The sequence below is a fragment of the Sus scrofa genome, chromosome 13, assembly GCF_000003025.6.
Source record: "Sus scrofa isolate TJ Tabasco breed Duroc chromosome 13, Sscrofa11.1, whole genome shotgun sequence".
NCBI classification, from domain to species: domain Eukaryota; kingdom Metazoa; phylum Chordata; class Mammalia; order Artiodactyla; family Suidae; genus Sus; species Sus scrofa.
Genome location: NC_010455.5, coordinates 64760377 through 64779273, shown reverse-complemented (window position 1 = coordinate 64779273; position 18897 = coordinate 64760377).

Sequence of the window (18897 nt, the reverse complement as noted above, 5' to 3'; positions counted from 1 at the left end):
GTGAATGGAGCCTAGGATGCAGATTTTAAACCAATGAGAATATCACCTTTTCTACAGAGGTTGGATCAGGGTGATCATGTGATCTAAGCCAGTCCAGTCAGAATAAATTAGGGTGCTTTCTGTGAATCTCTCCATTGGATTTAGGGAAGGGAGTCTGAGATGGTGGCAGCTTTCCAGGATAAAATATGAAGGGTATGTGTAAAGCCAGAACAGAAGATGGTGGAGAGAAACTGAGGCCTGACCACAATGCTTGTGACTTGAATCTACCTGTGCCTGAAGCTGGAGCTATCTGACTTTTTGGTTATTTGAGCCAGGAAATTTTATTTATTGATGTGGGTTTTCTGGTACTAGAAATACAATGGGCTTTTGATGTGCCCCAAATCCAACAGCTAGGAAGTGTCAAAATTTGAACCCAGATTTTTCTAAATGCCATTTTGGAATGTCTCAAGTTGTTTAAAAATTGTTTTCAAAATTTGCAACTCATTTCAACACAGGAAGATCAGAAAATAGACAACACTCTGTTCTCTCCTAAATATCTATTTAGCTTGACTTTTCTTGTTCACAATTCTTACACTGAAGTTTTGTTTTTTTTTTTTTTTTTTTTTTTTGTCTTTTTGCCATTCCTTGGGCCGCATTCATGGCATATGGAGGTTCCCAGGCTAGGGGTCCAATTGGAGCTGTAGCCACCGGCTTACATCAGAGCCACAGCAATGCTGGATCCAGGCTGCGTCTGTGACCTACACCACAGCTCACGGCAACGCTGGATTGTTAACCCACTGAGCAAGGCCAGGGATCGAACCCGCAACCTCATGTTTCCTAGTTGGATTATTTAACCACTGAGCCACGACGGGAACTCCTGCAGTTTGTTGCCTTTTTTATCTGTGATCTTTCTTGATTTTGTGATTTAGCAACCACACTGACATATAACTCATATAAGGTAAATTGTACAGATATAAAGAGTATTCTTTTATACATCTGTAAAGTTCTACCACAAGTAAGATGGTAATGCATATATACATCATCCACAAAAGTTTTTTTCAAGCTTCTTTATCATCCTCCCCCCTAGCTTATCCTGGGCCCTATCCAAGAACAAATTATCTTCTGTCACTATGAACTAGTTTGAATTTCCTGTAATTGTATATAAATGTAATCAGACAATCTGCACTATTTCTGGTCTACTCTCCCCCCAATACTCATTTTGAGATTTAGCCATTTTGTAGAATATCTAAGTAGCTCATTCATTTTTATTGCTAAGTGATATTCCATTGTGTGTGTATATATATGTGTGTGTGTATATATATATATATAGTTTATCCATTTGCATGTTGATGGACTTTTGGGTCACGTCTATTAGCTATTACAAATAAAGTCACTATAAACATTATATGTACATGTCTTTGTATGAATATAAGTTTATTAACTTTCATCTTGTGGGCAAATAATAGGAATGGAACAGCTGGATGATATAGTAAATGCATGTTTAACTTTTAAGAAACAGTCTGTTTTCTTAAGTGGTTGTATCATTTTACATTTTGGCTCGCAATATGAGTTCTTCAGTAATTCCACACTATTACCAAAACTTGGTATGGCCAGTCTTTTAAGTTTTACCTGTTATACTAGACGTGTAGTGGTATCTATGATTTTTAAATTTTACCTGTAACACTTGGCGTGTGATGGTATCTCAATTTGATTTTAACTTGCATTTTTCTGATAACTAATGATGTCGAATATCTTTTCATGTACTTATTTGTCATCTGTATATTTTCTTTGCTGAAGTGTATGTTAAAATCCTCATCCATTTTTAAATTAGGGTTTTTTTAATTGAATCTTGAGAGTTCTTTGCATATTCTGGAGACATGTTCTTTATCATATACATTGCAAGTATTTTCTCCCAGTTGGTGATGTGTCTTTTCATTTGAAGAGCAGAGATATTTAATTTTGATAAAATCTGATTTATCTTTGTTTTCTTTCATGGAATATTCCTTTATGCCATATCTAAAAAAATACTTGCTTAACCCAAGGTCGCAATAGCATTCTTCTGTGTCTTATTCTAGTAGTTTTATAGCATTAGATTTTACATTTAAGTTCGTGATCTTTTTGGAATTACTTTTTGCATATCATGCAGTTGAAATAGATTTAAATGGATAAAGTATACTCTTTTCAATAAATAGTGTGTAACTATTAGATATTCTTATGTTAGAACTTTGATGCATACTTGTATTTGTTTATTAAAGTTGCTTTAACAAATTACCATAACTAGGTGGCTTAAAACAACAGAGACTTATTTTATCACAGTTCTGAGAGCTAGAAGTTGGAAATCAAGGTTTTGTCAGGATTGGTTGCTTCTAGAGTCTCAAAGGAATAATCTATTCCTCGCTGTTTCCCTAGTTCTGGTGGTTGCCCTTAATTCTTTATGTACCTTGGCTTATGGATACACCTGCCTCCATCATCACATGGTGTTTTCACTTGGTGTCTTTCTGTGTTTCACATGATCTTCCTCTAAGGACACCGGTCATTGGATTTAGGATCCAGCCTAATTCAGGATGACATCGTCTCAACAAATTACATTTACAAAGACTCTTTTCCCAAATAAAGTCACATCCACAAGTACAGAGGGTGAGGACTTTACACATCTTTTTGGGAATATAAATATACTACAACACCTCTCGTCTGTTGTTGAATGGAGTATTTCTAAATATAAATATCAGTTAGGTCATTTGTTTATAGTATTGTTCAAATCTTCTGTTTTCAGTTGCTGATTTTCTGTCCATTGTTCTCTTGATTATTGAGAGAGGGATATTAAAATGCCTGACAATGTTTGTGAATTTATATATTTTTTTCCTTCTGGTTCTATCAATTTCTGCTCTTTGTATTGTTATGTCCTTATGATGAGTAATGCCTTTATCACCATAGAACTGATTCTTATTCTTGATAATTTTCTTTGCTCCAAAATATCCTTTGAACTTAACATAGCCACACTAACTTTATTTTTATTAGTATTAGTGTGTTCTCTTTCCATTCCTTAATTTTTTACCCATTTATGACTTTATATTTAAAATGTGTGTTTTATAGGTAACAAATGGTTGTGTCTTGCATTTTTGTCCAGTCTGACAATCTCTGCCTTTTAATTGAGTTATTCAGACCACTTACATTTAATGTCATAATTGATATAGTTAGGCTTAAACTATCATCTTGCTATTTGTTTTCTATTTGTCCCATCTTGTCTTTGTTTTTACTTTCCTAATTTTCTGCTTTCTTGTGGATTGAGTATTTTTTATTTCATTTTATCTCCTTTGTTGGCTTATTTTCTTTAACTTTTTAAATTTTGATATCTGTTTTAGAGTTTGTAGCGTACATCTTTAACTTACTATAATCTACCTTCAAGTAGTATTATTCCAACTCGAATGTAGTAGAACCTTAAAGTAATATAATTCTATTTCTATCCCTTGTTTTGCTCTACTTTTCTCATATATTTTAGTTTTACATATGCTATAAAAACCTCACACACAGTCTTGTTTAAGCAATTACTTTCTAAGGAATTTTAAATGAGACAAACTTACATAGTAACCCTTGTAGTCACTATTTCTGGTGCTTTTTAATTTTTGTGTAGACTTATATTTCCACCTGATAATATTTTTCTTTTGCCTGAAAGATTTTCTTTAATATTTCTTATAGTACTAGTCTGCTAGTGATTAATCATTTCTGCTTTTATGTACCTGAACCCGTATTTATTTTTTAAATATATTTCCACTTGGTTTAGAATTGTATGTTTACATTTTTTCTTTCTATGCTTTAAAAATGTTCCATCGTCATCTTACTTGCCTTATTTCCAACAGGATCTCTGTTATCATCCTTTCCTTATCTTTGATCTTCTTTTTTTCTTTGGTTGATGTTAAGATTCTCTCTTTTTCACTGGTTTTGAGCAATTTGATTATGATGTGTCTTGAATTTATTTTTATTTTTCTTGTTTGTACAGTGCTTCATGAAATTTCTTTGAAATGTGTGATGTTTATAATTTTAATCAAATTTGGCCATTGTTTTTAAATTTTTATTGCTGCCTCCAAGTTCACTTAAATTTATTTTGCAAAATTTAATCTTCTGTTAGTACCAACTAGTATATTTTTTGTCTAAAATGTTTTAGTTTTTAACCTTGGATATTCTATTTTGGTGTTTTAAATATGCCATTCTACTTCAACTTTTGAGCATGTAGAATAGAGTAATAGCCATTCTTTTAATGTTCTTATCTGCTTATTCTAACATCTGTGTCACCTCTGGGTTGGTTTCAGTGATTTTTTTTTTTCTCATTGTAAGTTATCTCTTTATGCTTTTTGAATACCTGATAATATTTCACTGGAAGCCAGATATGAATTTTATGTTGCTTGTTGTTGAATATTTTTGGGATTCTTAAAAATAGTTTTTAAAGCTTTGTCCTGTTAGGCAGTTACTTTCTTAGAGTTTGATCCTCTTGTGCCTTGTCTTTAAGATTTCCTTTAGAGTGGATATCCCCCCATGGCATTAATCTGGGGGCAGTTCTAGGACTCACCTTATTTGATTTTCATCTCTTGGATTTCATTGTCCTTCATTGCCTGTTGTCCAGTGTTTTGAATGCCATCGTTTCATATTTTCTATCCATCTTTTGTTTGTTTCAGGTGGGAGGGTAAATCTAATCCCTTACTTCAACCTGGCTGAAAGCAGAATTATGGTCAGCCTTCCAGATCATTTTTATTATTGTCACTCAATATTATGATTATCATCATCATTTATGGATAAGGAAATAGACATTCAGAGACATTAGGTCATATAAAGACAAAAGTAGTTTAAGACACTAAGTTTTCTCTCAGAGTGAATACAGTCATGAAAATGAATTTACAAAGGAGACACCAACAACAGGTCAGTTGCTGGTCATCTGTCCCTTATCCCTCTTTCTTCTCAAAGATAAATTAATTCCCAGTCTATGCAGGGTGACTCCCACTTTTCTTACCCTTCCAGAACAGCAGTTTCTCTTCTTTTTCTTTTATAATCATTGATTTCTACCTGAGATAGATTTCTACAGATTGTTACTTCTTTGGGGATTAACCAGCAACAAGTTAACTGTTTCCTCACTTACCAATGTGGAAAAAAAAGAAGATTGAAAGGAATTTCATAAAGAAATGACTATCTCTTTCCAGTGTTTTCTCTGAGGTGCTTCTGATAACCAGTGTTAAGAGGTCAGAGCAGAGAATGGTGGCATGTGCTACCAGATACTTATTTATTTTTCCTTTTATGGCATAAGAAGTTCCTGGGCCAGGGGTAGAACTGGAGCTGCAGCTGGGGTCTATGCCACTGCCTCAGCCACATGGGATCTGAGATGCATCTGTGACCTACAGCACAACTTGTGGCAATGCTGGATCTTTAACCCACTGAGTGAGGCCAGGGACTGAACCCAAATCCACAGATAGAGCGTTGGATCCTTAATCCACTGAGCCACAATGGAAATTCCTCATACACTTACCTCTGTTTTTGAAAACTGTTATCATTTTGTGATGTGATCTGATGGGAGGCACTCTGAACTGGAGGCCCAAAGTGTGTGACTTGAGTTCCAGCCAAGCCACCGATTTGCAGAGTGAATGTGTCTCTGGGTCTCTATGACTTTCACTATCAAATGTAAACAAAGATATCCCAACTCATCTATAGGTCATGGGGAATGTCAAATACAACTATGGATGTTGCTTTAATATGAAGTTTTAAATCTGAGTCAAAGGAGTTGATTATTTGGGATTTTCTTTCTTTGATCAACTAGGTATAAGTGACAGTTCATCATTAAAAAGAAGGTTTGTTTTGAGGATGCCACACTGGGAGAATTTTATTAGAGAATGACTTGAGGTTGAGTAGAAAACCCAGGTTTGGGAATTGTACAAAAATGGATTCTGTATTCTGTTACCTTATTTACATCTGCTTTTATTCCAAATCTCACCCCAGTTTGGGCCCAGCCTTCAGAGTGATAACTTTGATGGATTCTTGAGCCCATCTTCTGGTCAGGCTAAACAACCACCTGTCCCCGGAGTGTGCCCCCTGCATGCCTTGGCTCCTCCAGTCTGCCCAAAATATCTTGACCCGCTCTTTTGGTCCCTCAAAAACTGGCCCAATTATCTTCTGGGACGGCTTCTAATACATTGAAATGGTCATTTATCTATGCATCTCCTGAACTTTCTGCTGTTGCTCTAGAGCTTGTCATATTATTAAACAATTATTCCTTCATGTTTCTGGGTTATTTTAATATATTTTAAGTCCTTTAAAAGCTGGGATAGATTTAAATAATCTCAGTATCTCAAATCCTCTGATACTTAAAACATTTGAAACATTTTTCCTTTTAATTTTTTTCAAAGAAAAAAACTCTGATAGATGACTCATCGCATTTCATAAATTACCAAAACAGGCTAAGTTAAAGTAAAATTCCCCATATTCCTCTAACTCTATCTCTCACTCTAGTAGCAACCATCTTAACAGTTGGGAGAAGTAACACTCTAGACATGTGTATGCAGGTATGTGTTAGATATATTCAGCTAACACTTTTCTGGCTCTTATATTAGTATCCATTTGCCTTCTTAAATTCATTAAGGTTAATTGGTGTATATATCTTTGCTGGAAGCCTTCAACTGGTTCATTTTCCTATGGCTTACAGCTAACAGGGCAGCATCTGGGTAAAGGAGGAACCCGTTAACACTTCGTAGTGTCAAAATAGACAGTGTCAAAATAGACACAGACATTCAACTTCCTAGAAAACGATCTAAATGGAATGATGATTTACATATTATAAATAAGTCTTTTTTTGCTGAATATATTTGGTATTATTTTCTAATATTCATTTTTTTTTTTTTTTTTTTTTTTGTTGTTGTTGTTGTTGCTATTTCTTGGGCCGCTCCCGCGGCATATGGGATGTTCCCAGGCTAGGGGTCGAATCGGAGCTGTAGCCACCGGCCTACGCCAGAGCTACAGCAACTCAGGATCCGAGCCGCGTCTGCAACCTACACCGCAGCAACGCCGGATGGTCAACCCACTGAGCAAGGGCAGGGACCAAACCCGCAACCTCATGGTTCTTAGTCGGATTCGTTAACCACTGCGCCACGACAGGAACTCCCTAATATTCAATTTTAAATACCTTTTTATTTACTAGTTTTCCTTTTGGAAGACACTTTTTCAGGTTTTTACTGTTAAGTGTACTTTTGTACCTTTTAAGTCTACAAAAATTATCCTTGAAAATTTTCAATCTGCTTCCCCCCAAATTTGGAATGTTGCTTTGTAAGTGATTTTGTAATGTTTGTTTTATTCTCTCTCCTTCTTCACCAAGATAACAAAAACTTTAAATTTCAAACATGATCAGTTTGAAAACAGTCGTCTTTCACCAAACATTTCCAAGCTATTTTTCCCATTTTAAATCCAAACATCTTAACACAGAATTTCAAACATTTTAGATATTAAACTAGTTTATTTCCTAAGTTGCCGAGTTGAAATTTTTTGAAAATGATTTTACAGCCTACACTTTAACAATTTGAATGTTCCAAAGTAACTTCCTAATACTTTGAAGCATTTGAAAACTCAATGAGCTTTTAAAAACATTTATAATACTTTTAAATAAATGTGATTAGAAGTTATAGAAAAAGCAGGGAGTTCCCATTGCAGTGCAGCAGAAAGGAATCCAACTAGTATCCATGAGCATGTGTGTTCAATCCCTGGATTTACTCAGTGGGTTAAAGGGTCCAGCATTGCTGTGAGCTGTGGTATAGTTCACAGACATGGCTCAGATCTGGTGTTGCTGTGACTGTGGTATAGGCCAGCAACTGTAGCTCTGATTCAGCACCTGGCCTGGAAACTTCCATGTCACAGGCGCTGCCCTAAAAAGCAAAAAAAAAAAAAAAAAAAAAAAGAAAAGCAAATAATGCTTATTATAATTATATACTTCATTGTTCCCAATATTTTTTTCTTCCATATTTTGTCTTCTAAGGTTAAATAATGCATTTAAAATATGTTAGTTATTTTCTTTAAAGGAGTAAGAACTATTTCTTATCAGTATGTCATTCTCTCTGTTTTTATCCTATATGGAATTCCATTTGTTAATTTGACAAGTATTTACTGAATGCCTTCTATATGTCAGCCAGTGTCCCTGGTGTTGGGGACACAATAGTAAAGGAGACAAAAAGGCCTACAATCATGGAGCTGATATTCAAGTGGCTGAATTAAAAAATACACAAGTAAATTAAGTAAAATATAAAGATAATAGTAAATTCTAAGAAAAGCAAATAGGCAAGAAAAAAACATAGGACGTTTTGAGGGTAGGCTTTGCAATTTTAGGTAGAGTGGCCAAGGAATGGCTGGCAGAACATACCTTTGGATAGAAGGCCTGAGGAATGTGAGTTTGTGAGCCATGTAGATAGTCACTGAAAGAGCACCTCAGGTGAAGGAGTAGCAAGTACAAAGGTCCTGAGGCAGGAATGGGACTGGAATGTTTTAGGCCCTGCAGTGAGACAATGTGGTTGAAATTGAGTGAATAACGGGGGGGAAAGCAGTGGGAGATGAGGCCAGAGAGATAAAGGGGGAGGAATAAATTGTGTGAGGCCTTAGAAGGCATTGTGAGGAATTAGGCTTATTCTCCAAGTGAAATGGGAGGCTGTTAGGGGTTTGGACTTAGTCTGAATGATTGTATTTGCATTTGAGAGGATCACTTGGGTTGCTGTGTTGAAAGGTACAGGTGGCTAAGGATAGAAGCATGAGGCTCCGTTACAAGCAGAGCAGTAATTCAGGTGAGAAATGATGATGCTGGAGCAGAGGGGGTGAGAAGGTGTTATCTTCTGGGTGAAATGAAGGCATAGTGGAGAGGACTTCCTGGTGGCTTGGCCAAAAGTTATGAGCAGAAGACAGGAGTCAAGGTTTTTGATGGGTCTCTGGCAGATGGACTTGACAGGTAGTGAGCTGCAGAGGAATGGGATGAGAAGGCTGGAGGGGAGTGTTTTGGAAGGGGTATCAGAATAGTTTGGGGACATTTTCCATTTGAGATAACTTTTGGTATCCAAGTGATGATGTCAGGTATGAAAGTCTGGAGTTGAGAGGCAGAGTCTAGAGTTTAGGGCTGGAGATGTAAATTTGGGAGCCCTCAGCCTGTAGACAATATTTAAAGCCATGGGGCTGCATGAGATCACCAGGTGTTGGTGTTAATATTGTGGAAAAGGGATCCAAGGGCTGTTCTCTGAGATGCTCTAACACACTGAATTTAGGGAAATTGAGAGAAATCAGAAAAGGTTGCTGAGAAGTCCCAGTCAGAGAAATAGCAGGAAACCCAGGTGAGGGCATTGTGTCCTGTTAACCCAGTGAGGAAATGTTTTGAGGAGCAGAGAAGAGAGGGTGAACAGAAGCACCTCACTGAGTTCATCTAGGTGTTAGATTATTGGGTATTGACTCTTTCAGAAGGACTTTCTTTTCTTTTTTTTTTTTTTGTATTTTCACAGTGATTTTTATTTTTTCCATTATAGCTGATTTACAGTGTTCTGTAAATTTTCTACTGTACAGCAAGGTGACCCAGTTACACGTACGTGCATATATTCTTTCTTCTCACATTATCATGCTCCATAATAAATGACTAGATAGAGTTTCCAGTGCTATACAGCAGGACAGAAAGCCTTTCTTATTCTCCCTCCATCCATTTCATTCCCTCCCCCAACTCTTACCTCAAGGTCAGATTGGACACAATTGCTCTGGATTCCAAGCCTCTTCAAGGGTGAGCTCTATTTCTGCACACCCCACCCTGTCATATGAGGGTCAGTTCACATGCTTGTTTCCCCCATTTGGCTGGGAGCCTTAGAAAGGCAAGGCCCATGTCTTATTTAAGTCAGAGTACATACTTAGCATACTTTAAAATAAATAAATGGTTTATTTAATTTTACTTGGCATTTTTTGAAAATGAATTTTGAACCAGGTATATCATAATTTGAATTTTGGTGGTTTAGCAGTTTGGGAGCTGACAAAGAATTCCATTAGCCTCCTCAGGTTCCTTTGCCCCTTTTCATAAAGTTTTATAGTCACGTCTGTATATCACAATGTCTCCCTGAGGCAAGCTTTGTAACTCCCTTCCTCTATGCCCTGGCTAAAGCCTTTCTTTCTACCTGAAATGGCCTTCCCTTCATATGAAACCATCACAATGTACCTGGTTCAAGGTAACCTTCTCCAAGAAGTCTTCCTACATATCATCTTTGACCCAGGCTTATATTCAGCTCACACTTTTCTGGCTCTTATATTAGTATCCATCTGTCTTCTTAAATTCATTTAGGTTAATTGGCGTATATATCTTTGCTGGAAGCCATCAACTGGTTCATCTTCCTATGGCTTACAGCTAGCAGGGCAACATCTGGGTAAAGGAGGAACACATTAACACGTTGCAGTGTCAAAATTGTTTGAAAGTAAGCAATTTCAGTCTCAGAGGCAATATATGTATTGAAGGCAACCCATTGTGTAAGAGTCCTGAGTTGATTTAAGGGCTTTCACAGATGGACATCTTCCTAATAGAAATGAGTGCAATGTTCCTCCCCATTGTTCAGGCAATGGACCTTCTAAAACCAGTTAGGCATTGTTATATGTAGGGAGGAGTTGGAGAAAGTAAGTAATTGAGTTCTCATAATTCTTATCTTCAAGTAATACTGCCTACCTTATGTTCTGTAAAAGGTCAGTGGGATCAATCACCATTGTTCTTTTATGCTCATTAACTGTTTAGTACAAACAATCCCTTAGTCACTCAGTAAACACTGATGGATGGCCTACTGTGTGTTCAGAATAGGGAGTTGTGCTTTGGAGGGTTGGGAGCACTTACACATGGTTTTCATAGTCAAGGTATTATTATGTACCATGCCATTTGCTGCAGTGAAATGCCTCTGCTAATATCTCCCTGCTTTTTCAAGCAGTGGTTATTACTTATTGATTGTCAAACTGTGTTGCTCATCTGAGGAAGATCTAAAATCTTTCTCTAGGAAGCCACTCACAACTTGAGCTCACACATGACCTGAGGGCTATTTGATATTTCATATACTGAATTTTACCACATGGGTGCAGAGAGAGAGTAAAGTGGAGCCCAGCTGTTAAAAATGGAAACCAGTCTCCTGGCCAAGTGGTTGGGTCGTTGGACAAGAAATCAGGGCTGTTAGGCTCCAGTACCTGGTCTGCTATTGGAAATGTGACATGTGGCAAATTACTTCAACTTCAGGACCTTTTCCTTTGGATAATAACCCTTATGTGGGCTTGGCTAGATTCAGGGGTTAATATTTCTCTTACCTAAACTTCTGCTATAAAGTCACTACTGAACACTTATTCTGTGCTAAGCATCCTGCTGAAGGACTTATGGGCCCAATTCTAACCCCAGTGTATGAGGAATTTTCTCTGTATCACCAGGCAATTATCCAATACCAGCTGGGGGTCTTACAGTTCAACTCAATTCAAACACTGCATACTGGAGATAGCCTCAGATTCCACAAGAATGCCCCACTTCAGATGCCATTCCCAAGTCCAGGTTATCACCTATACTTCTGACCAACCGCTGTAAAGCAGAGGTTCCCAACCACCCCCTCCTTGGGTTTGATTCATTTGCTAAAATGGCTCACAGAACTCAGGAAACCCATTTACTCATTTGATCATCAGTTTATTATAAAGGATCTTGAAGAATATGACCAGATAGAGAGATACATATGGTGAGTTCACATACAAAGGAACTCTGTCCTCCTGGAGTTTGGGGTCTGGCTCAGAGGCACGTGGAAGTGTTCCGCTTCCCCAGCCCAGAAACTCTCCAAGCCCTCTCCTTGTGGGTTCTTCTGGAGGGTTCATTACATAGGCACAATTGATTTCATCTTTGGCCCCAAGCAATTGATTTGACCTCTAGTGCCTCTCTAACCTCCAGAAATCAGGCAGTGGGAGTAAAAGTTCAACCCTCTGTTCCCCTGGTAACCAGCCATCATCCTTAGATGCTTTTCAAAAGTCACCTGATTAATATAAACCCAGTTGTGGTAGAAAGGGGCTTGTTATGAATAACAAGACATTTTAAGAACTGAGGACAAGAGACCAAGTAGCAAAACAAAAATGCTCCCCTTGCTCTTTGCCAAGGATTTTGGGAGCTGTGAGGTGAGAAATGTGGATAAAGACCAAGCTATATATTTATTGAAAACCACAGTATAACAGAACTTTACCTTCACAAAGCAGTTTGATTTTCCCAACAACCTTATGTTGTAGACTCTATTAATATCCCTTTTAGGTGAAGAAATTGAAGCACAGAGAGGTAAAATAATTTGCCCCAAGTCCCACAGCTAGTTAGTATCTGAGTTTGAATCCTCATCCAGACTCTCTGACCTCAAAATAACTCCAAACTCTACTCCTTGACTTGATGGACTTGCCTGAGGCCATTGTGGTTTCCAAATTTTCTAATTGAAGCCAGGGACATGGAGTGTAAGACATGCCCTATTGGCCTCCCATGTGCTCCTCTGACCTCCACATTTCCTCTGAAGCACCTCTGTGGATCCAAGGAATCCAAGAAACAGCCTGAGAACCTCTGGGCTGGACAACCCCTGGCTTTTCAGTATCACCTTCTCCTCCCACTTGACTCAGAGCAGCATGAAATATCATCAATTCCCTTGCTCTCAAGGGGACCACTTAAATTATAGATGATGCTAACTTGCATCCTTACTTTATAAAACAGCCAATAGGAAGTGATTATTCAGGGCTGTTCTGGGAACTTCCAAGGATGACAACTGTATATTGTTGGGTGTCTTCACTCTAGGGGGCAAGAGGCAGCATCTTTCTCTGGCCTCTGTGTAAAGGGCTTTTCTTCAGCCCTGGTGTGCTTTAGCCTCATAGACACTGTGACTCTCCTAACCTACTGTGGCTTCCTTGATGTATTTGCTTCTGGAAAACTTGGATCCAAATCAGTGGTAGAGTCCGAGGGAATGTACTGACCTCTGCCAACCTCTCCAGACTCATCTCTCACTTCGTTCCTCTTTTCCTCTCATCCTCTACCACATTGGTTAGCATGCATCAGAATCATCTGAAAAGCTGCCCAAACACATATTTCTGCCTACCTTCCCCCCAGCAATTCTGATTCTGTGGGTTGGGATGGGGCCTGATGAGTGCATTTCTGACATTTTCCCAAGGGATGCTGCTACTGCTGGTCTGAAAACCAGACTGCATACAACTGTCTCCCGCATTTTTGTCCAACAAGGAGCCTTTGTATAGAGGTCAGCATACTCCTTTCTGTAAAGGATTGGATGGTAATTATTTGGGGCTTTATAGTCCATTTGGTCTCTGCTGCATTTACTCAATTATGCCTTTGTAGTTTGAAAGAAGCCAAAGACAATACAGGATGAAAGTGGTTGTATTCCATTGAAACTTTTTTAAATAAAAACATACATTGAGCTAATTGTTTATGTATTTTGGTAGACGCTAACTCCCTCTGGCCACAGGGCTCTGGCATGTGCCACTTTCCTGTTTGATGGAATGTCCTTCCTCTCCTTCATTGCCCATTTAGCTCTTTCTTCACTTTCACATCTCACATCAATCATACTATTCCTTTGCCTTTCTCAACTCTTCTCATACATTCACAGTATTATTCATTCATCAGGCAATATTCATCATGTTCTTCCTAATTGCTAGGCACTGTCCTTGGTATAAGGATATGGAGAAAAGGCAGAGAAAATCCCTATCATCAGGGGACCTCTATTTCATGGGGAAGGTCTCCAAACAGAGATAAATGAATAGAAAATTAAATAATATCCATTGGAGAGTAATATAAAATACAGGGAGATATGAAGAGCAACGAATCCCTCTCCTTTGTAGTGATTAGCATGGTCTCAGTTTTGAATTTGTTTGTAGGACTCAGGTTGCTCAACTCTATCAGATGAAACTTCTCTGAGGCAGTGCCTTGTCTGGTCACCATTGTTGCCTTATTGCCAAGAACAGAATCTAAAAGAGACACAAGCACTTATAAAATTGAACTCTGGATTTAGTAAGTCATGCCTATAATTCTGATAACTCTGATTTGTTTCATTTATCCTTTCATTCTTTATTTTATTCATTCAACTGGGTCAGTACTCTCTGCCAGAGATACTATGATATAAGACTTCTTTGTTTGGTCGTTCATTCACTGATTCAATATTTATTGAGCACCAATTATGTGCCAGGCTCTACTCTTCATCAGGGGACAAAATGATTGTCTAAAAAGGGGAAAAATATCCCTGCTCTCATGAAGTTTGTCTTCTGGTTGGGGTCAAGGGTGAGGTGGACATTAAATGCTCAACATATGTTATACTAGGCCTAAATCAAAGGACAAAAATAAAGTAAGAATCAGGAGGTAGAGAGAGCTAGGTAGAGAGGGAGGCAATTGTAATTTTAAATAGAGTGGACAGCGAAGCCTCTGCTGATAAGGTGCCATTTAAGCAGATATCTGAAGGAAGTGGAGGGTTTAGTCAGTGAGCCGAGTAAAAGTCTGAGCATTCCAAATGGAGCAAGTAAATTCAAAGGCACTGAGCTGCCTGGCACATCTATGGACAGAGAGAAGGCCAACGTGGTGGAAGTGGAGTGATCAGTAGACCCCATTTGTTGTGGAAATCTGCTCCATATAAAATGATACACAGTATGTGGATTCAGGGAATTCTTTGGGTGATGAGCCTTCAAACAGTCTGGTGACAAGCATCTCAGAGATGGCAATGAAGGAAAAGTAGAGATTTTACAAACCCTTCTGAACTTAAATGCTCTCTTCTTTCCCTAGTTACCCCTGAAATAAGGCCACTGAAAAATGTTGGATCAATGGCATAAGTTTAGGGAAAAGTTGAGGCCAACCCAGAGAAATTTCAGAAAGATCTCTTATTTTGAGAGCTTTATCTGGAAGAGTTACTGGGTACTGTTTTACTGGCTTGTACCTTTTATGGAATGGTATAGCATGAACTGTTTGTTAGTTTCCCATATCCAGATCTCCTTATCCCACTGTACTCGAAGCCCCAAAGTGAGTTGAGGCTATGGCTGCCCTCTCTAGAAGCACTTGCAAGCATCCCTCGCAGCTAGGTGTGGCCATGTGGTTAAAATCCAGGCAATGGACAGGATATATGAAGGAGAGTTATGCACAGTTAAAGCAAGTGTCTTTAAGGGGAACAGTATTTCCTTTCCTTTTTGCTTCTCCTATGTGCTGGCTGGAATAAGGGTATTATGACCAAGACTCCAGTAGCCACCTTGACTTTGCAGAAGAGGCCACATTCCAGCAACAGTGAGGTGGACATCTGGGAGGTGACAGAGTCCCTTGAGATTTGTAAGCTGTCATGTCAGCCCTAGACTGCTTATCTCTATAATTTCATGGGAGAGAATAAAACCATCTTGATTCTAAGCTTTGAATCTGGGTTTGAGGTCATATGCTGCAAAACCTAATTATAGCTAATATGTCTGGATTTTATGGAGCCATGGAGGTGTGAGAAAATAGAACTAATATAGTTGTTTACTTTTTGAGCCTTTAAATTAGATACAGTCAGGATGAGAACTACATGAGTATGTGTTTCAAAATGAAATTTCTTTTATTGTTTGTTTTTATTACAAAAGCAATACATGCTCCCTTGAAAAAAGAACAGATAGGCAAACAAAAAAGAAAATTAAATATACCCATCATTCCACCCACTTAGAAATAATCAGTTAATACGATGGTGTATTAAGTTTCATATATATATTTTCAAAAGGGGATAATACCCTAAGAACAGTTTTGTGACTTGCTCTTTGTTAAGCTTAATGTATTGTGAACATCATTCTGTATCAAGGAATATATTTTTGCGTTCAAGTTTTTAATGGCTTCATGGGATATGACTGTGTGAATGTGTCATACTTCATTTAACCATATCCCTATAAATGGGTATTTAGGTAGCTGTTGTGATGAATATCATTGATGCAGAATCTTGGAACAGGACTTGAATTGTTTCTTGAAGATAAATTTCCTGAATAAACATAATGTAGTGAGCATGTCTCCAGGAAAGAAGAGAAGAGAGGAGACAGCGGTGGGGGCTGAAGGCAGTGTTGTCTTACACAGACTCATGCAAGTGCAAACAGCCCCTGGGTGGGTTTCAGGGTGATGGGCAATGCGGACTGGTCAGGCTTAGGTCATGGACCAGCAGCAGATAGGTGGAAAGTTGAAAGCTTGATGGGAGCCACAGGGACTGAGGTTTGGAGCTCAGAGGATAGGTCATTTCCTTAAGACGGTTGTTCTCAAATGGCGGTCCCTGGATACCAGCAGCCTTGGCATCATCTGGCAACAATTAGAAATGCACATTATTGAGACCCCAGATCTCCTGAGTCAAAAGCACTGGGGTCAGGTCCAGTAATCTGTGTTTCATCAAGCCTTCCTAGTGAGTCACATATTGCTCAATTTTGAGAACCACCACCATAAGGAAGATAAGAGTGCTCATGCCAGAGGGAGGGGAAGGGCTCCTGCAGGACCAAGGAATACAGATGTTATGAGGATTTAACCTTTATCTTTCCCTAATATTCACAGTGCTCTATTTATAGTTTGTTTTACAGCTATATGTTCTCTCTCCCATAGACTGTACACTTCTCAGGGGCAATCAGGGATGCTTTTCAACTGTGGTCCTCTTAGTGCAGTGTAGTGGGGGTGCTGGCATCCTCCATGTGCACCTCTGTCCACTCCCCATCCTTCTCTGCTCCCTGTTCCAGCAGGCTGATCTCTGTGCATCATGTCAATGGGCTCTCCCATCTGCAGGATCCCAGTTGGGTTTGACCAGTGCATTGTTCTGGGCTCCCTCGTCCCAGAAAAAATGGAGCTGAGAGAAGAACAAGATTAAAGTCTTTATCCCCTTGGTCCCTTCCCTGTAAGTGCTCTTCAGACCAGATGTGTACCCCCTGTCACATCACAGGCCACAGCTCCTCTAAAGGTAACTTCCACTATTGGACCCCCTCTTTCTAGGGTCTGGGAACCATTCCTTTCCTTGGTCCCTCTGGCCTAGGGGCCATATGGTTTCACTGCTGAGAGCCCCTAGTGCCCATACCATGACTTGTGATTACCATATGTGCATGTCTTTGTAACCTACCCCTTTTAAATAAACCCTGTAGGAATATTTAAGTGCATCATCTATTTCTAGCTGAGACACGACTGATAGAATTAGCACCTAATAAATATTTCTTAATGAAATCAGAGCATTTTCAGAATTATTTTTTTGTTGAAAACAAGGTATATACATAGCTCCTATTGTATGAAATCCTTCAGTAAAATTCTTTCAAGATGGATACTTTAAACCCCCCATTTGGCCTTGATAAGGAAAATAAGTCCTAAAATGTTTCTAAGGAATTGAGACAAATATTCTATTATTCATGTTCTTGGTTTAAATCATTGCAGAGAGAGTGAGGTGGGATCTTCTCCAAATGCCATGCCTAGTGATAACTTCAGCCCTTGACCTGTACAAGATCTCAACGGATATATGTATTTGTGAAGAGTGGAAGTGGTTTATTTTCAAAATTAATTTTTCAAAATTATAATGACATAAGGTAAATGCACTTTGAAGTATACTGTAAGCCAAATAATTTAGTTTTAGTCTTGATGGGCATAAATTTAAATTTGGTATTTAGGAAGAGAAATATTCTCCATTGATGGACCCCTCACCCTGCAGTTTATAAATCAAAGGTACAATTTGAGAATAAAACGCTTTTTATGAAATAGAGTGTCAAGAGCTCCTTGCTAAATTTGCTGTAGCAATTAAGTTCTCAGGTGAGAAAATGCCTCTTTTCCAATGTTGTATTAACTCTGTCATTCAGCACTCCATTTATAGGAGCAACTCTTCATGGTAACTACACATTAGGATGACTTTTCACCTCCATTTAAATGAAAAGTTAGAGAAGAAGAACTGGTTCCTGTCCACGGGCTTGAATAGTGATGGTGATTGGATCTTTGCCAGTTTGTAGTGAAGAGGGAAGGGGGGAAATGATGGTGAATGGCAAACTTGGTCCAGGCTGGCTGGTGTTGAGATGGAGATGTCTTCCAGGTAATGGTGGGAGCAAAAGGCCATAGGATGCCCTAAGAGAGAAAATGTGTGTAAATCGGTCTGACGTTATCATGAAAAGGGGGCGGGGGAGAGAGAGAGAAGGGGAGAGATATCTAGATTAGAAGTGGAGAGCCCAGGTGGATAAAGAGAATGACATCCAGAACCAGATAGAAGCAGAGATTCCTTGACAGAATGGCTTGTCTCAGGGCTTCCTTGAGGCTGGACCACTTCCTGGTTCTAGCCTTGACCACACCACAGTAAACCTCTTCCTCAAGAGCTAGCCCAAATGGACCAGCAACATTGTGATGCTGACTTGAACAACTGTCTACAGTGTTAGAGACTTCAAGAACTGTAGACATCATCTAGCCTTTGCTTTCCAGTTGAGGAAACATAGTCTAAGACAAATGAAAAATGACCTGCTCGAGCTGACAGACCAGGTTGGAAGCAGGATGTGGATAGAACCATACCCCGTCTTCAGGAGGGGGACATACCAGTGCCCTATGCTTCTTGCTAAGGAGGATGATCACATTTGTGGAAAGTCTGTTTTCCAAGAGAGTCCTGCATGCAGATGGAATAGATGGTTCTCTACATGGTGTTTTTGAGGAGCCTTGGGAAGATTCCATTTCTGCTGTCATCATCTCAAGGGGCACTTTTATCCTTAGATGGCTGCAAAGGTTATATGAATTTTTTTTGTGTGTTCAATCCTTACCGTAGTGCTTGGTGCATAGTAAGAGTTGAAAGGATTGGTACGTACACAAATGCATCAGGTTCCCTGTTCTCATTCATTTTCACCAGGCTACAGAGCTCAGGAGAAGAGAAGATTATACTCTCAAGGAGTAATGTCAGCTAGGCTTATTAGATTTAGCTTAAA